Below are 21,101 nucleotides of genomic sequence, written 5' to 3'. Positions count from 1 at the left end.
CTCCACCACTACTCAAGAGAAGCCCGCTGGACATCACACATAGAGACGAGCCCCACTGCTGCTAATAGAGACGAACCTCACACCACAACAAGAGAGGAGCTTGCAACCACAACTAGAGAGAATCAAACCCACCACAACTACAGAGTTGACCCCAACCACAACTAAAGACCCATGCCTAACTAATGTGCCTAACCCACACATTGCCACAAGGCAGGCACCACCCTGCACGTCCCAGCTAGAGACGAGTCCCCCCAAGGAAACTCGAGAGGGGATCCCACTGCAACTCAGGAGGGACCCCAAGTTTCCCGCCATGGCTCGAGTGGAACCCTGAGTCCCACATAGTAAATCTAGAGGAACCTTGAGTTTCCAGCTGCAACTTAAGTGGAGCCACAAGTGCCCTGTTGCAACTCAAGAGGAACCCCGTGTTACCCACTTAAACTCAAGAGAAACTCCGAATTCCCTGCCTCAACTCGAAAGGAGGCCTGACTCTCCTGCTGAAACTCAAGAGGAACCCTGAGTTCCCATTCCAACTTGAGACGAGCCCCAAGCCCCATGATGCAACTCAAGAGGACTCCCAAGACCCTACTGCAACTCCACAGGAACTGTGAGAATCCGCCTCCATTCAAGAGGAGCCCTATTCCACATTACGAGGAGAGATGCCATTAACAAAGACAGAGGCAGTCCCACGCCAGAGCTGGAGAGGATCCCCTCACCAGATAGAGAGGAGCCCTCAGGACATCACACCTAAAAAGGAGTCACTCTGCCACAAATAGAGATGAGCCCACTGAAGTAACTCGAGAGGAGCCCCTCAAAATTAGAGAGGAGCGATCCCATGAAAAACTAGTGAGGAGATCCCAGAGCCAAAAGTAGAGAAGAAGCTCCAACCCATGGAGACCGCCCACCACAACTCCGGAGGAGGCATCACTGCAGCTCGAGAGAAGCTCTGAGTATCCTGCCTCGACTCAAGAGGATCCTTCCTCGGCAACATGAGAGGAAATCTGAGTTGCGCACTATACTCGAGAGGAACACGAGTACTCACCACAACTCGAGAGGAGCCCTGGCTTCACTGCTGCAACATGAGAGGAACCCCGAGTTCCCAGACACAACTTGGGTGGAGCCCCAGATCCCCTGTTGCAACTTGAGAGGAACACCCCCTGCTGAGTTCCCTGCTGCAAATCAAGAGCAACCCCAAGATTTCCTCCACAACTCGAGAGATACCCTGCATTCCCAGCCACAACTCGAGTGGAGCCCCAAGTCCTCTGTTTCAACTCAAGAGGAACCCCGAGTTCCCCGCTGCACCTCAAGAGGAACCCCGAATTCCCTGCCTCAACTCAAGAGGAGACCCAATTGTCCTGCTGCAACTCGAGAGGAACTCCAAGTTCCCCATCGCAACTCAAGATGAGCCCAAAGCCCCCTGATGCAACCTGAGAGGATTCCCAAACCCCCCACCATAACTCAAGAGGAACTGTGAAAATCCACCTCAGTTCAAGAGGATCCCTATTCCGCATCACGAGGGAGCCCCCGGCAATAAAGACAGAGGCACTCCCTCACCAGAGCTGGAAAGGAACCCCTCACCACAACTACATAGCAGACCCCAGGACATCGCACCAAAAAAGGAGTCATTCTGCCACATATTGAGATGAGCCCACTGAAATAACTCAAGAGGAGATCTTCAAATTTAGAGAGGAGCAATCCTGCAAAAAAAACTAGTCAGGAGACTCCAGTGCCAAAATTAGAGAGAACTCACCACCTCTCGGAGACAACCCACCACAACTTGAGAGGAGTCATCACCACAACTTGAGAGGAGCGCTGAGTCCCCTGCCTCAACTTAAGAGGACTCTTCCATGACAACTTGAGAGGAACTCCGAGTTGCGTGCTGTACTTGGGAGGAACACCGACTAACCATCACAACTCGAGAGGAGCCCCAAGTCCACTGCTTCAACTCGAGAGGAGGCACCACCAGAACTCAAAAGGAGCTCTGAGTCCACTGTCTCAACTCAAGAGGAGCTCTCATGGCAAATCAAGATATGACCTCAGCACAATTAGAGAGGTGCAACACCACAAGAGAGGAGCCCAGGCACACATCACTACAAGACAGGAGAACCCACAGCACAATCAGAGAAGTGAAATTCCCCACAACTAGAGAGGAACCCACACACCACAACTGGAAAAGAGCCCCACCACACATTGAAACTATTGAGGACAACCCCTGCCCAATGCAACTAGAGTAGCCTCCCACATATTGCAACTAGACAGGAGCCAGCCTGCACATCACTACTAGAGAGGATCTGCCCCACTGCAGCTTGACAGAAGGCTCCACCACAACTCTAAAGGAAACCCGAGTTATTTACCTGCTGCAACTCAACAGGAACCCCGAGTTCCCCGCTGCAATATGACAGGAGCCCTATGCTGTAACAAGAAAGGAGTCTCTGGACACAATGACAGAGGAGCTCCCCTGAAAAAATTGAAGCGCATTCCCCTGGCACAACTAGAGTGAAGTCCCCCAGGATATCACCCCTAGAGAGAAGCCCCTCTGCTGCAAAAAGAGACAAGCTCCCTAAAGTAAGTTGAGTGGAGTCCCTCACAACTAGAGAGAAACAACCCCAGTAATATTAGTGAGGAACCGCTAGCACTAAAAGTAGACAGGACCTCCCCCTTGGAGCCACCCACACCCCAACCACAGAGGACACAGCCCCGCAACACAAGAGGAGCCCACCACCACAACTCGATAGGAGCCCACTGGACATCACACATAGAGAGGAGCCCATCTGCTGCTAATAGAGATGAACCTCACACCACAACTAGAGAGGAGTTTGCACACCAAAACTAGAGAGAATTGAGCCCACCACAACTAAGAGTTGACCCAGACGACAACTAGAGAAAAGACCCACGGCAAAGTTAGTGAGTAACCACCTGCACGTTGCAATAAGACCGGGGCCAACCTGCACATCCATGCTAGGGACAAGTCGCCCTAAGACAACTCGAGAGGAGGCCCCACCGCAACTCAAGAGGAGCCCTGAGTTCCCCCCAACTCGAGAGGAACCCTGAGTTCCCCACTGCAGCTGGACTAGAACCCTAAGTCCCGTGCTGCAACTCGAGAGGAAGCCTGAGTTCCCGCCGCAATTTGAGAGGAGCTCTGAATTCCCTCCTAAAACTTGAAAGGAACCCTGAGTTTCCCACCACAACTCGAGAGGAACTCTGAGTTCCCACCCACACTCAAGTGGAGCCCCAAGTCCCCTGTTGCAACTCAAAGGGAATCCCGCGTTCCCTGCCACAACCTGAGAGGAACCCCCATCCCCACAACTCGAGAGGAGCCTTCCACAGCGACTCAAGAGGAACTCTGAGTTGTGCACTGTACTCGAGAGGAACACCGAGTACTCGCTGCAACTCGAAAGGAGCCCCGAGTCTACTGCTTCAACTCGAGAGGTACCCGGAGTCCCCTGTGGCAAATTGAAAAGAACCCAAGCCCCCTGTTGCAACTCAAGAGGAGGAACCACCAGAACTCAAGAGGAGCTCTGAGTCCCTGTCTCAATTCAAGAGGAGCTCCCATGGCAAATCGAGCTAAGACCTCAGCACAACAAGAGAGGAGTACCACGCCACCATAAGAGAGGAGCCCAGGCACACCTCACTACAAGAGAGGAGAACCCATGGCACAATTAAAGAAGTGCCACTGCTAAGTCGCTTCAGTCATGTCCAACTCTGTGTGACCCCATAGACAGCAGCCCACCAGGTTCCCCCGCCCCTGGGATTCTCCAGGCAAGAACACTGGAGTGGGTTGCCATTTCCTTCTCCAATGCATGAGAGTGAAAAGTGAAAGTGAAGTCGCTCAGTCGTGTCCAACTCTTAGTGATCCCGTGGACTGCAGCCTTCCAGGCTCCTCCGTCCATGAGATTTTACAGGCAAGAGTACTGGAGTGGGGTGCCATCGCCTTCTCCATAAAGAAGTGCAGCTCACCACAACTAGAGAGGAAGCCACACACCACATCTGGAGAAGGGTCCCCTGCACACCACAGTGACTGAGGATCTCCACTGCCCAGCACTAGAGAGGAACCACCGAGTCCTTTGCTGAAACACGATGGGAGCCACTGGCCACAATGACAGAGAATCCCACACAAAAACTGGAGAGGTTTCCCCCACCACAAGTAGAGAGGAGTCCACCAAGACATCACACATAGAGAGGAGACTGTCTGCCACAAATGGAGATGAGATCCCTGAAGTAACTCGAGAGGAGGCCCTCAGAAGTACAGAGGAGTAATCATGCTAAAATTTGTGACGAACACCTGGTGCCAAAAGAAGAGAGGACTGCCCCCTGCAGAGCCCCCATCACAAAATAAGAACAGGGACTGCTGAAACTCAAGAGGAGCCCCAAGTCCACTGCCACAACTCAAGAGGAGGACTGGCCACGATGCGAGAGGATGCCCCCAGACATCATACCTAGAGAGGAGTCACTCTGCGGCAAATATAGATGAGTCCCCCACCAAAACAAGAAAGGAGGACCCTGCACATTGCAATGAGAGAGAACTCCCCTCAGATATTGCAACTTAAAAGCCCCTCACTGTAACTAGAAAGGAGCCTGCACACCACAACTAGAGAGAAGCTCACCAGCCCACAACTAGAAAGGAGCAGGCACAACACAGCTAGAGAGAATCCCCCCTCCGATTAGAGAGGGGCCCCCACCAATACTCTAGAGGAGCTCACCAGCACACTGCAACTAGAAAGAAACGCCCATGCCACAGGTAGATAGGAGTCCCAAACCACAACTAGAGAGGAGCCCCCCAAAGAAACTCAGGAGGAGCACCCTGCTTCATCTCAACAGGATCCATTACCTCCTTTTAGAGGAGCCCCGAGCCCCCAAAGCAAATTCATCTGTGCCTCCTGAGATAATTTGAGAGGAGCCCACCACTGCAAGTTCAGAGATGCCCCCACAACTCGAGAGCCTCATGAACACAACTAACTTGGAGTCCCCTGCCACAACAAGAAAATTGCACCCTGACACAACTAGAGAGGTGTCCGCACATCACAACTAGAGAAAAGCCCCCCACAACTAGACAGAAGCCCCTGGAAATTGACTGAGAGAGGAGCCCACAGGCACAACAAAAGGCAAGCCTCCCGCCCCAACTCCAGAGGAGCCTGCATTCCTCATGTGGAGAAGAGCCCCATACACCGCAAGTATTGAGGAAAAGCCCCTCCCTACACGAGTAGAGAGGAGCTCCCTCACCACAGCTAGAGAGTTGACCACCCCTCACAATTAGAGAGGGTCAACCCCACCAAAATTAGTAAGGAACCCCTAGTGCTAAAAGTAGAGAAGGCCCCTCACCGTGGAGCCCCCACATGATAAACGCAAAAGGAAGCACAACCACAACTCAAAAGGAGGCCCAAGTACCCTGCAGCAACTCTAGAGGAATCCTCCAATGCAACTCGGGAGAAGCCACCATCCACAACAAGAGAGGAGCCTGCACATCACAACTAAAAAAAAGGCCCGCACAACTAGAGAGGAGCTCACACTCAGATCGTGATAAGAGAGGAGCCCCACACCGCAACTAGAGGGGAGAACCCCACCGAAACGAGACATGAGCCCCGCTGAACATCGCCACTAGTGAGGAGCACAGCCACACATCACAACTAAACATAAGCCCCCTGCCATGAGTAGCGAGGAGCCCAACATACCACAACTCAAGAGGGCACCCCCTTCCACAAAGAGAGTATCCTTCTTCCCATTGCAACTCGAAAAGCACCCCTTCACATTACAAGCAGAGAGGAGCCACCTCCACAATTCGAGAGGAGCACTCTATCGCAACTAGAGAGGAACCCCCAAACCACAACTAAAGAGGAGCCCCCCCCCCCCGGCCACAACAAAAGAGGAGTCTGCAAACCACAACTAGTAAGGAGCTGAAAGAAAAGCTTCAGTTGACCACCACTGCAACTAGAGTTTATCCCCATGCCCTAACTATACAGTAGTCTAACGATTCACAACTAGACAGGAGCCAGCCTGCTAATCGCTAACAGAGAGGAGCCGCCCCACACAGCTCGAGAGGAGGCCCCACCACAACTCTAAAGGAAACCCAAGTCACCTGTCGCAACTGGAGAAGAACCCCAAGTCCCCCACCACAACTCGAGAGGAGCCCTATGCCATCGACAGAGGAGCCCCCCACTAAAACTGGAGAGGATTCCCCTGACAAAACTACAGAGGAGCCCTACAGTACACTGTGCCTAGGGAGCAGCCACTCTGCCGTAAACAGAGATGAAGCCCCTGAAGTAATTCGAGAGGAGCTCCTCACAACTAGAGTGGAGCAACCCTGTAAAAACTAGTGAGGAGCCCCCAAAGCCACAAGTAGAGAGAACACCCTCCCCACAGAGAACCCCCAGAGGAGGCACCACTGCAACTAGAGAGGAGCCCCAAATCCCCTCCTGAACTTGAGTGGAGGCCTATGCCACAACTCAAGAGAACCCGATGGCCACAATGAGAGAAGAGCCCATCCGCCAAAAGTGGAGAGTGTCCCCCCACCACAACTAGACAAAAGACCCCAGACATCACACTTAGAGAGCATCCCCTCCACTGCAAATAGAGATGAGCCCCCTGCTGCAAGTCGAGTTAATCTCCCTACCACCGTCAGAAAGGAGCAACCTCACCACAACTAGAGAGTAGAACCCACACCGCAACTAGAGAGCAGTCCCCTGAACATCGCCACTTGAGAGGAGCATTTCCACACATTGCAATTAAACAGAAGCCTCCTGCCACAACTATACAAGAACATACAGGATTAGGACCAGATTAGAATCCGAGCAACCACGACAGCAGGTCCAGAGATAAGTACACTGTTGGAGGGCATCCTAGGGAGGTAAGGTGGACTGTGATTCCCAGCATGGGAAAGGACTCTGACAACAGTGACTCAAGAAAAACGTTTATTATTCTTATTTTTTGACTTTGTCTGTAGATTCTTTCTGATTTTTTTTCTTTTTTTCCTTTCCCCACCCCTCCTCTGTTGTAGTTGTCAATTTTATTGGCACTAAGAAATCCAATTAAACTTTTGAGCTTTTTTTTCACTCTTTTTCCTCAGTCACATTTTTTATTGTTGTCATAAACCTCTGCCTCTATATTGGGCTTTTGCAGTTCCTTGAAGTTTTCCTCTTTTTTTTTTTTCTTTTCTCTTTAATTTTTTAAAACCTATTGTATTTTTTCTACATGTATTCCTTTGTATGCCTTTCCTACTGCTCTTTTCCCCTTGCAATTACTATTTAATGTATATAAATCTTCTTCATCTACCGCTATTTAACTTTGCATATCTATTCTTTCTTTCCTTTCCTCTCAACAGATTTGTTAGTTTTGTGTTCATTGCTTTATTCCCCACTTGGCATCTTGCTTTAGTTTTTTTTTTTCTTTTCCAGTTTGTGCTTAGGTTAGTTTGGTTCTTAACTGGTAAATACAATTTTTTATTTCCTTTGTTCCCAGGATCAATCTACTGTACTTTATTTTTGTTGAACTGTTTTCACTTTGCTCATGAGTGTATATGTATATATATATGTATATTCCATTATTTTAATTATTATTTTTCTGACTTTGTAACTGCCATTTGTCTGGGGTTCATCTTTGGTTTCTCATTTTTGGATATTTGTTTTGCTCTCCTTTAATGCCATAACAAACCACTTGTGGAGTTTTCGTTCCTGACCAGAGATCAAACCCTGAGCCTGTGGAGTGGGAACACTGACTCCAAGACCCTATACTACAAAAGAACTAACCATAGGGAGTATCTAAAATGAGAATTCACACAAAGGAATCCACTTGAATACAAGATCTGACATCACCCAACCACCAGTAGCACCCTGTACAGGATGCCTCAACTTAAAAACAAACAAACAAAAAAACAAACAAAATCATCAGCAGACAGGAGTACCACCTCACTCAGCCTTGCCCATCAGAGGAAAAACAAACAAACAAACAAAAACTCAGCACAAATATCACCCTATACAAAGCTCACACAAACCACTGGACCAACCTTAGGAGGGCAGAAACCAAAAGGAAGAAAGAATTCAACCTTCTTCAAGGAAAGAATTCAACTTTCCTTGAAGCCTAGGAAAAAGAGACCTCAAACACAGTAACTTTAAAAAAAATTTTTTTAATAAAAAGGCAGAAAAATACTGCACAAATGAAGGAACAAACTAGAAACAGAGAAGTCCAAATAAATGAAGAGGAAATAGGAAAATTACCTGAAAAAGAATTCAGAATAATGATAGTAAAGATGATCAAAAACCTTGAAAACAAAATGGAGAAAATGCATCAATTAACAAAGACCTAGAAAAATTAAAGAATAAGCATATGGAGACAAACAACATAATTACTGAAATTAAAATACTCTGGAAGGAATCAATGGCAGACTATCTGAAGCAGAAGAATGAATCAGTGAGCTGGAAGATAAAGTGGCGGAAATAACTTCTGAAGAGCAGTGTAAAGTAAAAAGAATGAAAAGAGTTGAGGACTGTCTCAGAGACCTCTAGGACCATATGAAAAGCACCAACATTCGAATTATAGGGGTCCCAGAAGAAGAAGAGAAAAAGAAAGGGTATGAGAAAATATTTGAAGAGATTATAGTTGAAAATTTCCCCAACATGGAAAAGGAATAGTCAATCAAGTCCAAGAGGCACAGAGTCCCATACAGGATAAACCCAAAGAGAAACATGCTAGGTCACATACTAATCAAATTAACAAAGACTAAACGCAAAGAAAGAATATTAAAAGCAGCAAGGGAGAAGCAACAAGTAACATACAAGGGAAATCCATATACTTAACAGCTGATCTTTCAAAAGAAACTCTGCAGGTCAGGAGGGAATGGCAGGATATATTTAAAGTACTGAAAGGGAAAAATCTACAACCAAGATTACTGTACCCAGCAAGGATCTCATTCAAAATTGATGGAGAAATAAAAAGCTTTTCAGACAAGCAAAAGTTAAGAGAATTCAGTACCACCAAACCAGCTTTACAACAAATGTTAAACAGACTTATATAGTCAAGAAATACAATAGAAGAAAAAAGATCTACAAAATCAACCCCAAACAATTAGAAAATGACAATAGGAACATATATATCAATAATTACTTTAAATGTAAATGGATTAAATGCTCCAACCAAAAGACACAGACTGGCTGAATGGATACAAAAACAAGACCCATATATATGCCGTCTACAAGAAACTCACTTCAGACCTCAAGACACATATAGACTTAAAGTGAGAGGATAGAAAAATATATTCCATGCAAATGGGAAACAACAGAAAGCTGGAGTAGCAACCCTCATATCAGACAAAATAAAACTTAAAGAAGATTACAAGAGAAAAGGAAGGACACTACATAATGATCAAGGGATCAATCCAAGAGGAGGACAAACAGTTGTAAATATCTATGCACCCAACATAGAAGCACTGCAATACATAAGACAAACATTAACAGACATAAAAGGAGAAATTGACAGGAACACAATAATAGTAGGAGACTTCAACACCCTACTCACACCAATGGACAGATCATCAAAACAGACAATCTTAAATGATACATTAGATGAGATGGACCTCATTGAGAACTTCAGGACATTCCATCCAAATGCAGACGAATACACTTTCTTCTCAAGTGCACACGGAACATTCTCCAGGATAGGTAGGGTCACAAATCAAACCTCAGTAAATTTAAGAAAATTGAAATTGTATTAAGCATCTTCTCTGATCACAATGCTATGAGACTAGATATCAATTACAAGAAAAAAACTGTAAGAAAAACAAACACATGGAGATTAAACAACATGTTTCTAAATAACCAACAGTTTACTGAAGAAATCAAAAGGGAAATCAAAAAATTTCTAGAAACAAATGACAATGGAAACACGACAACTCAAAACCTATGGGATGCAGCAAAAGCTGTTCTAAGAGGGAGGCTTATAGCAATACAATCCTACCTCAAGAAACAAGAAAAACATTGAATAGACAACCTAACTTTACACCTAAAGCAACTGGGAAAAGAAGAAGAAAAAACCCCAAAGTTAGTAGAAGGAAAGAAATCATAAAGATCCAAGCAGAAATAAATGAAAAAGAAATGAAAGAAACAATAGTAAAGATTAATAAAACTAAAAGCTAGTTCTTTGAGAAGATAAACAAAATTGACAAACCCTTAGCCAGACTCATCCAGAAAAAAAGAGAGAAGAATCAAATCAACAAAATTAGAAATGAAAATGGAGAGGTTACAACAGACAATGCAGAAATGCAAAGGATTATAAGAGACTATTATGAACAACTATAGGGCAACAAAATAGATAACCTGGAAGAAATGGACAAATTCTTAGAAAAGTTCAATCTTTCAAGACAGAACCAGGAGAAATAGAAATTATGAACATCCCAGTTACAAGTTACAAACTGAAATTGAAGCTGTGATTTAAAAAATCTCCCAAAAACAAAAGCCCAGGACTAGATGGCCTCACAGGAGAATTCTATCAAACATTTAGAGAAGAGCTAGTGCCTATCCTTCTAAAACTCTTTCAAAAAATTGCAGAGGAACACTTCCAAACACATTCTAGAGGCCACCATCACCCTGATACCAAAACCAGACAAAGATAACACAGAAAAAGAAAACTATAGGCCAATATCAATGATGAACCTAGATGCAAAAATCCTCAAAAAAAGTTAGCAAACAGAATTCAGCAATACATCAAAAAGCTTATACACCATGATCAGTTTGGGTTCATTCCAGGGATGCAAGGATTCTTCAATATATGGAAATCAATCAATGTGATACCCCATATTAACAAATTGAAAGGTAAAAACCATATGATAGCAGCCTGCTATCTCTCCTCTGGTATTTGCACAGTTCTTGGTTCTGTGAGCAGGCTGGCAGTGCTTTAGGTTAGGGCTTTTCACAAGAAAGTTCTCTCTCTTTTTTTTTTTTTCCTCTCTCTCTCTGGCTATAACAGTTTAGGTTATCTCACGTTAACTCCCTCAGATTGCCCTCAAGGCATTCAGGCCTGGTCCTTACCCTAAGCAATGCAGCCCACTCCTCCGTGTTCAGCCCTCGCTTGCTGGTGGTGGATACGAGCATCTGGGGTACTTCTCTGCTGGGACTTGCCATTAGGCACGTAATCTGTGGGTTTTATTTATTTATTTATTTTTCCTCCTGTTTATGTTGCCCTCCAAGATTCCAAAACTCCCCACAGACCCGCCGGTGAGAGGGTTTCCTGGTGTTTGGAAACTTCTCTTTTAAGACTCCCTTCCTGGAATGGATCTCTGTCCCTAACTCTTTTGTCTCTCTTTTTATCTTTTATCTTTTGTACTACCCCCTTTTGAAGACAATGGGCTGCTTTTCTGGGTGCCTGATGTCCTCTGCCAGTGTTCAGAAGTTGTTTTGTGGAATTCGCTCAGTGTTCAAATGTTCTTTCGATGAATTTGTGTGGGAGAAAGTGGTCTCCCCATCCCATTCCTCCACCATCTTAGGACCGCCTCCCCTTTTCTTCGTGGGACAGATGCTTACTTATGTCTACCTGTCAATTGGACGGGTATCTGCACCTCAGCTTTCCTCACTCCCCAGATGAATATTGTCCCTAACAACCAGACTCTCACTGTACCTCTGGCAGCACACACATGATCAAAAAGAGCCATCCAGTTTATACCCCTACTAGCTGGTCTGGGAATCACAGCTGGGACAGGCATGGGAATAGGAGGAATTGCTTCATCAACCACCTTCTACCATATGCTATCCAAGGACTTCACAGATGACATTGAGAGAGTGGCCAAATCTTTAGTGGCCTTACAGGCAAACTAGACTCCCTGGCTGAGGTGGTTTTACAGAATAGGAGAGGGCTAGACCTACTGACAGCTGAAAAGGGAGGACTCTGCCTCTTCTTAAATGAAGAACTTTGGTTTTATATAAACTAATCAGAAATAGTCAGGAACATGGCCCAACAGCTAAGGGAATGAATCATAAAAAGGAGAGAGGAACTAGCAAATTCCTGGGGTAACTGGAACAATATCTAGAGCTGGCCATCGTGGCTTCTCCCTTTAATTGGTCCTCTCTTCATGTTCTTTGTGCCGCTCTTCTCTGACCCTTGTATTGCAGTTATCCAGTTCATAACCTCTTGGATTGAATCCATAAAGTTACAAATGGTAATAGCTCAATATAGCCAACTAAACGATGGGGAACTCTGAACGTCCTAACAAAACAATGAGTGATGGAAGCATCAAGAGGGGGGACTGAAGAGGAAAAGTTAAAAACTTTACCTCTTTCTCCTGCCTCTGTAACTCAGCTTGCTCCTTGCAAAGTCTAGATCATGCATCTCAGAAAGTGGGGGCTCACAATACTAGGAACTGGAGCTTATCTCACTCACCTTTGTCCTGCTCTTTGTCCTGATCCCTGCAAATTTGCAAACCCACTTAATCATGCTTGTCCATGTATAAAAATTCTGTAACTCCTTTGTTTAGGGCTCAGAGCTTGGAGTGTTAACTCCTGTGGGCTCGCCAGTATAATAACTGAGTTCTCCAACTCTCTGAGTGTGGTGCTTGGTTTCTCCAGTACTGGTTTCTGCAACAACAGTGAAACAGCTGATCTGTGGCAGCCTAAATAGAATGAGAATCAGTCCTTGCCACAGCCGTACATACCTGGGACAGGAATGCTGGTCCCCTGGAAGGCGCAGTGGCTGGTAGCTGGAGTTTAGGGATTGTGGAGCAATCCCAGGGCATGGGCTGCTGTTGACTGCAGAGAGACGGATTGAAGGGATGTGAGGGAGGAGATCGGTGGGAAATGCTGGTGGAGGAAAGCCAGGCAGCCATGGAAGGAAGGCAATACTGCTGAGTCATGTGGGTGGGTGGAGCCATCGCCATAGCCTCTCTCTCCCCACTCGCCAGAATCGGCAGCTGAACAATAGAGAGGCTGGCCCATCAAATGCCTGATGCAAAGAACTACAGAGTAGGACCCCAACCAGGGGGGCCTCCCTATGTGCCTGATGCGTGGAACAACAGAAAAGGACCCCAGGTAAGGGAGACCTCTAAGTGCCTGAACAGGCAGAGCTATGGAAAAAGACTGGTCAAAGAGGCCTTCTGATCGCCAGCTATAAGAGGCTTGAAAAAAGACTCTGATAGGGCCATATCTCACACGCTAGTAAAGTAATGCTCAAAATTCTCCAAGCCAGGCTTCAAAAGTACATGAACCGTGAACTTACAGATGTTCAAGCTGGATTTAGAGAAGCCAGAGGAACCAGAGATCAAATTGCCAACATCCATTGGATTATCAAAAAAGCAAGAGAGTTCCGGAAAAATTTCTACTCTATTGACTATGCCAAAGCCTTCGACTGTGTGGATCACAGCAGACTGCGGAAAATTGTTAAAGAGATGGGAATACCAGACCACCTGACCTGCCTCTTGAGAAATCTGTATGCAGGTCAGGAAGCAACAGTTAGAACTGGACACAAAACTACAGACTGGTTCCAAATCAGGAAAGGAGTACATCAAGGCTATACATTGTCACCCTTTTTATTTAACTTATATGCAGAGTACATCATGAGAAATGCTGGACTGGAGGAAGCACAGGCTGGAATCAAGATTGATGGGAGAAATATCAATAACCTCAGATATGCAGATGACACGACCCCTATGGCAGAAAGTGAAGAAGAACTAAAGAGCCTCTTGATGAAAGTGAAAGAGGAGAGTGAAAAAGTTGGCTTAAAGCTCAACATTCAGAAAACTAAGATCATGCCATCTGGTCCCATCACTTCATGGCAAATAGATGGGAAACAGTGGAAACAGTAACAGACTTTATTTTCTTGGGCTCCAAAATCACTGTAGACGGTGACTGCAGCCATGAAATTAAAAGACACTTGCTCCTTGGAAGAAAAGTTATGACCAACTGAGATAGCATATTAAAAAGCAGAGACATTACTTTGCCAACAAAGGTCCATCTAGTCAAAGCTATGGTTTTTCCAGTAGTCGTGTATGGATGTGAGAGTTGGACTACAAAGAAAGCTGAGCGCCAAAGAATTGATGCTTTTGAACTGTGGTGTTGGAGAAGACTCTTGAGAGTCCCTTGGACTTAGACTGCAAGAAGATCCAACCAGTCCATCCTAAAGAAAATCAGTCCTGAATATTCGTTGGTAGGACTGATGCTGAAGCTGAAACTCCAATCCTTTGGCCACCTGATGCGAAGAACTGACTCATTTGAAAAGACTCTGATGCTGGGAAAGATTGAAGGAGGGAGAAGAAGGGGATGACAGAGGATGAGATGGTTGGATGGCATCACGGACTCAATGGGCATGAGTTTGAGTAAACTCTGGCAGTTGGTGATGGACAGGGAAGCCTGGCATGCTGCAGTCCATGGGGTCTCAGGGTCGGATACAACTGAGTGACTGAAGTGACTGAACTGAGGGCCTTAGCTCCTGCAGTGGAGGCAGTCCATGTCCCTGAACATTTGTCGCCTCTGGGGTCCCTGCAAGTCAAGCAGCTGTGCCGACTTCATGCTCAACTCTCACTGGGGCAGAGCTGCCACAGGCAAAAACGTCTTGTGTCTATGCACGCAGGTTCGCTTCATTCATGTCTGACTCTTTGTGACCCTGTAGACTGTGGCCTGCCAGGCTTCTTTGTCAGGGCTGGGGGTTCTCCAGGGAAGAATCCTGGAGCGTACTGGCCAATACTGGTTGCCATACCCTTCTAGAGCACTGTATTTCGTGCTGCCCTGGCCACCAACTCCCCTGAGTACCTGGTGCTGCCAGAACCCCTGCGACCCAAGCAGCTGCACCACCTCCACACCTGGCCCTCACAGGGGCAAACCCAAGTCCTCCAGGGCAGCCCGGGAGCAAACCCCAGTAGACGACGCACATGTACACCCATGGCTGATCCATGTCAATGTGTGGCAAAACCACCACAATATTGTAAAGTAATTAGCCTCCAATTAAAATAAATTAATTTTTTTAAAAAGAAAAATGCCAATACTAACACATATATATGGAATTTAGAAAGATGGTAATGATGACCCTATATATGAGACAGCAAAAGAGACACAGATATATAGAACAGTCTTTTGGACTCTGTGGAAGAAGGTGAGGGTGGGATGATTTGAGAGGGTAGCGTTGAAAAGTTTATGTTATCATATGTGAAGCAGATTGCCAGACCAGTTTTGATGCATGAGACAGGGTGCTCAGGGCTGGTGCACTGGGATGATCCTGGGGGATGGGATGGGGAGGGAGGTGGGAGGGGGGTTCTGGATGGGGAACACATGTGTGCCTGTGGTTGATTCATGTTGATGTATGGCAAAAACCATTACAATATTGTAAAGTAATTAGCCTCCAAGTAAAATTAATTAATTAATTAAAAAATAAATAAATGAAGTGTGATTGCATTGGTCCCTGGCTAAATTGCCTACAGGTTCAGTTGCTCCATCATTCGTAAAGCATTCTGGAGCCTTTTGAGTTAACACAATTGCCCTTAAGACTGGCCCTTGTTAGGGTGGATCTACAGGAGTTCTTATGGCTGTTACATTATTCAATGGTACTGGTGTAGCTAAGTACCATGGAGCGCCTAAGGATGAGCAAAGCCAGCAGCAGTCCCTGGCCAGCTGGGGCTGGTGTCATTAACAAGGCAATGAGCTGCGTTGAGAACCCGGTACAGACGGGGGTCTGGGGGAGTGAACTCTGTGACCTGGTCACGCTGCCAGCAGCAGAGCCTGACTTTAGGGCAAAGTTGGTCCGTGATTTCGTTTGTATTATTGTCCCTGCCAGTAGGTTCTTCCAGTTGGCAGACAGACACCTGTTCTGGGTTGTAACATCTGTGTGGCATTTGGGGGTAGATGGAGGCACAGGGGCATGGTGGCGATGCCATGGTGTCGGGATGCCACCTGGGTTTTGGATCCTCTGGTGGGGGAAAGGCAGCGGCAGTGGGGGGCATGACTGGAAACATTTTCGACGCCCAGGCCCCTGGACATACAGCACATGGTCATGGAGGCAGTGGGTGATCAGCCTATAGGATTGGCTATCTATACGTTGTTCTAGCTGTTGGTTGAGTAAGCGATTTTCCAAGGGTTGACTGTAATGTTGACAGGTACATGATGGATACGGAACGGCACCATGTCACAGCAAGGGACAGCAAAGGGCTGCAAAGCAGCCTGCACATAACAGATAACTGAACACTAGCAAAAGGTTTCCCCCATCTTTGGGTTGTCATGGCTACAGCAACTGAGCCTATTGTGAAGGGGGGGTCAGCTATACTGTGAGCAGTTTAGTTAGTAGGGAGAATCGCTCATAAAGGACATCTAATAAGAATGAGGCTTCCCACTCTGATGAGACAACAGACAGCTAACCGCAGCTTCTGACCCAAATCCCAGTCCTGGGGTGTGAGTGAAACAAGAAGGCAGCAGCTTCCTGTAATAAGGACACCTGGAAAACAGTTCGGGACCCCGAAAATCCCCTCAAGGTCTGGTTCCGAAAACAATGGCCCTCACCCATGAAAGACGCTGAGCCCTGCTCCAGTCACTCCAGAAGCTGACTAGTCCATGCCGCTGCCTTCTTGACTCTGGTGCGGTAGATCCAAGGGATGATGCCTACAACTTAAACAGTGGTAGGGGTGGCCAGGACAACCGTGTGAGGGCCCGTCCAAACTGGCTGAAGTGGTTCTTTTCTCCCATCTTTAAACCATACCTCATCTCCTGGCTGATAGGGATGAAGCCAATTGCCCAAAGGAATGGGTGTCTTTTCTAAGGTTTCTCAGGCAATATGGTGGAAGACTCTTCCCAGGGCCTGGCAGTGTTGGAACATCTCCAGCTCAGCTAGTTGTTGGGGGTTTCCCTTGAGTTTTCCTATCACCAGGTGCCTTCTCCCATAGAAGATCTCAAAGGAAGAACAGCCTGAGGACCTCGGGGTGCATCAGGCTTGGAGTAAGGCTAGGGGTAACATATCGACCCAGGATAACTGGGTCTCCTGGCAGAGTTTAGCTAATGTCGTACCTTTCCCTGAGCTCTGTGGCCTGTAAGCAGTGTGAAGCTTCCATTTGATTCCCAGTGTCCTGCATAAAGTTTGGATTATCTCAGACACAAAAGCTGGCCCACTGTCAGACGCTGTGGAGAGAGGCGGCCCATATCTCAGGATTATGTCTCTTAGTAAGGCCTTGGCCGCTTCTCGTGCCTGTTCAGTGCGTGTGGGGTAGGCTTTAGCCCATCCCGAGTAGGTGCAGACTACCACAACTAAATACTTAAAGCCCCTGGAGGGCTTGACTTCAGTAAAGTCCACTTCTAGATCTTCAGAGGGCAGTGTCCCAACTGTCTGCACCCCTGGGCTGGGTCTTGGTCCTTGGCTGGCATTGCTTTGTGCACACATCTAGCCCTGATCTGGGCACACAGCACTGGAAGCTTAGGAATGAAATAGTAGAGGCTCAGTAAACCCTCCAGCACAGTTTTTCCTAAATGAGTTGTCTCATGATGTTGTTTTACCAGCTGGATTGCTATATTGCTGGGGACCAAGTGTCTTTGGTCTGGGAGCTTCCACCAGCCCTCCTTTTCTTTCATAAAGAAAATGGCTCCATGTACATGTAAAGTAGCAAAGGCATACCTTGGGTCAGTATAGATGTTGACTCGTTTCCCTTCGGCATGCCTTAGCGCCTGGGCGAGCGCCCATAGCTCAGCCCACTGTGCCGACCACCCTTGTGGCAAGGCCTCAGCCTTCACTATCTCATCAGTTGTTGTTATGGCAGAGCCTGCTTTGCGCTGCCCGTCTTGGGTGAAACTGCTTCCATCAGTGAACAGCTCCAGTTCTGGGTACTGGAGGGGAATGTCTGTCAGGTCTGGCCTGCGCGAGTAAATTTCATCTACGACCTCCTCTTAGTTATGATCAGGGTTTCCTGCTTCCATAGGTAAAAAGGTGGCTGGGTTCAGGGTCTGCACAGTCTCGAGTTGGACCCGTGGGTTTTCGCAAAGCAGTCCTTGATGGTGAGTCATCCTGGACTTGGTCAGCTGCTTATGCCCTGGCTGTTCATCACAGCAGTAAATAGCATGGGGAACCTTTACATTTATATTTGGTCCTAGAGTAAGCTTATCTGCTTCTCTGACCAAAACCACAGTGGCAGCTAATGCCTGGAGGCATGGTGGCAATCCCGCGATCACTGGATCCAGTCATTTGGACAGGTATGCGACTGGGCACTGCCGTGGCCCAGTTGTTTGTGTGAGGACCCCCAGTGCAGTGGGATTTTTCTCATGTACAAAGAGGTTAAAGTCCTTTGTCACATCCGGCAGCCCTAATGCTGGAGCACTGGTCAAGAGTCTCTTTATCTCCTCGAAGGCCTTTTCCTGTTCAGGTCTGCACTCTAGGGGGTCCTTATCAGACCCTGCTGTGGCTTCAAACAAAGACTTGGCAATTTCAGAGAAAGCCGGTATCCAGATCCGGCAGAATCCGGCAACCCCAAGGAACCCACGGACTTCTTTTTTGGTATTCAGCCAAGGTATTGAACAGATGGCTTGCTTCCTCTCATGTCCGAGCGCCTGGGCCCTTTTGAGATGACAAACCCCAGGTACTTAACCTCCTATCTGCAGATCTGAGCCTTTTTCCATGATACTTTGTACCCTGTGGTGGTAGTAGAGCCAAGAGGGCCTTGGTGCCTCTCCAGCCGTCCCCTTGGGTGGGACTGACTAGCAACAGGTCATCCACATACTGGAGTAGGGTGCAGTTTAAAGTTTCTCTGGGAAAGGCAGCAAGGTCTGTAGCCAGGGCTTCACCAAACAGGGTAGGTGAGTTTTTTAAGTCTTGTGGCAGTCGAGTCCGAGTCAGCTGTGTCTTTCTCCCGGTGTGTGGGTCTTCCCATTCAAAGACAAACAAGGGCTGGCTGGTAACAGCCAGAGGCAGAAGAATGCGTCCTTGAGATCAAGGCAGGTGAACCAACTTGCCTGAGTGGGTAAGAGACTCAGGAGAGTGTAGGGATTTGGGCCACTGGATGGACAGTGACCACTGTGCACTGTTGACGGCGCAGAGGTCCTGGACAGGGCGATAGTCATTCCCTCCAGACTTTTTGACTGACAAGAGCGGAGTGTTCCAGGGAGACTGACATTCGATTAGGATCTCAGCATCTCATAGGCACTGGATGTGGTTCCGAATTCCCAGGTGTGCCTCCTGTGGTACTGGATACTGCTTTTGTCTAACAGGAGTGGCTTCTGGCCTCAGGTCCACTACAATGGGGGCATGGGTTTTGGCCAAACCTGGGGGCCCCTTCTCTGCCCAGACATCAGGGAATTCTTTTAGCAGTCTGGGGGGATTTATTTGTTCCCTCCATGAGGAACAGAGATGCCATTCATCTTCCCTGGGCATGGGCACAGCCATCGTCAAAGCCAACTGGCTCCCCAAGGTGAGGCTCACAGGCTTTCTGGGGGCAAAGGTGATTTGTGCCCCCATTTTTGTCAGTAAGTCTCTACCCAGCAGGGGAATGGGGCATTCCAGGAAATACAGAAATTCATGAGTCACCAGATGGCCCCCTAGCTGACATGAACGAGCCTTGCAAAATGAGCGGGCTGCCATATCCCCTGTGGCCCCAACAATAGTTGCTGTTCCGCCTGTAAGGGGAGCCACAGGTGTGGTTACCACGGAGTGTTCAGCTCTGGTATCCACCATAAAAGTCATTAATTGGTCCCCTACTTTCACTGTGACCGTGGACCCCCGGGGGCCCAGGATCAGGGAGCCCAGTCTTCCCTAACCTGATTCCGCCCCCGCCAGACCGATAAGGTTTTGGACAACCGGCTCAGGCTGATGCCTCTCTTTGTTGGGTTGACTGAACTTCTTCGACCCTTTAGATAGCCCTCTGCGGTGCGTGCACTCATTCCTCCAGTGTCCGGTCATTTGCAATGGGCACACTGGTCTCAGCGTAGTGGTGATCTCTTCCTACCCCTTTCCACAAGGGAACAGTCTGTTTCACTGGATCTGAGCTCCTCGATGCTACTGTTAGCAGGGCTGCTTTCTGTTACTTTTTTTTTTTTTCTGAGTGGTTGGGCCACAAATACCCTACTCTGTCCATTCGTGCAAAATCCTGCCCATGGGGGCAGGGTCTATGCTATTAGAAGCCAGGAGTCTACGCGTGGAAACTGATCTGGATGTCCTGGAGTCCCAGTGACGACCTGGTGTGCTGCTTGGTCAGTGGGCAGGTCGAGAGTGCCCTCTGGAGGCCATCTAACGTCAAAGGCTGGCCAATCGAGCTCACATAATTTACGAAGCTTCCTGGGGGTCACCTTGACTCTGTAATCTCCTACAAAGCCCTTCTTAAAGTTCTTTATCATGCAATCTGAAACTGTTTTCTTAGAGGAGATTCCCCTCATGTTGACAAATGTAATCTACCTGGCAGGATTCTGAGGAAAACCTAATCTCTTAGATGTTGGCTCAAGAAGTCAGTCGACCAAAAAAACAAACAAACCTGGTAACCAATAATTTCTCCCTCCCTGTGTATCCCGCCTGAGTCGATGGCGCAAAAACAAACAAGGGTGGGTGCCCCTCATAAGAGGAGACCAATCAGATGCCCGCTTGTCTGTGTCCCCAGGGGGAACTTAGGTGCCTCTTAGCATTGGCGGATCAGTATAAACCCCTGATCTGGATCTGTCTTGCAGGGAGGGACTGGGTCCCCAGAGGCAGACACTTCCTTGAGCCATATGAGGTCACCACGGAACCACAAGGTAGGACCCACTCAGATTCGGTAGCCACAAAGGCCGCGAAGCCACACAATGGAGCCTGAAGTGCAAGTGAATCAGGCCGCACACTCATTCACATTCATTTTTTGTCTGCCTGGCTGCTCTCCTGAGAGAGATTTAAGACACCTCTTAGCATTGGCAGGTTGCTATAAACCCCTGACCCAGACCAGCTTTGCAGGGAGGGATCAAATCCCCCAGAGACTGGCACCACCTTTCAGCCTTATGAGGTCGTCACAGAACCACAGGTTTTGGACCCTCTCAGGCTCCATAGTCCAAGGACTGTGGAGCTCACTTTTACTTCCTTCAATCAGCAATCATGCATACACAGTCACTCAGAGGTCATCACAGTACCTCCCTTTTCCCAAGTCTCCAGGTCTCCCTATCTGATGCTCCCTTCCTGGGAGCTCCAAGGAGGTGATCAGCCTCCTCTTCTACCTA

At 47.5% G+C, this 21,101-nt stretch overlaps 1 protein-coding gene across 1 annotated transcript in view; it reads right to left on the bottom strand.

Annotated features, from left to right (window-relative positions):
* The window catches only part of IL9R (interleukin 9 receptor), a 67,239-nt gene that overhangs the window by 5,330 nt on the left and 40,808 nt on the right, over positions 1 to 21,101 (bottom strand). The window lies entirely within an intron of this gene.

This window comes from Bubalus bubalis, chromosome 24 (assembly GCF_019923935.1).
Source record: "Bubalus bubalis isolate 160015118507 breed Murrah chromosome 24, NDDB_SH_1, whole genome shotgun sequence".
In the NCBI taxonomy this organism is placed as follows: Eukaryota; Metazoa; Chordata; class Mammalia; order Artiodactyla; family Bovidae; genus Bubalus; species Bubalus bubalis.
Note: the sequence above shows the minus strand (reverse complement) of the source record. Positions and strands in the feature narration are given on the sequence as shown.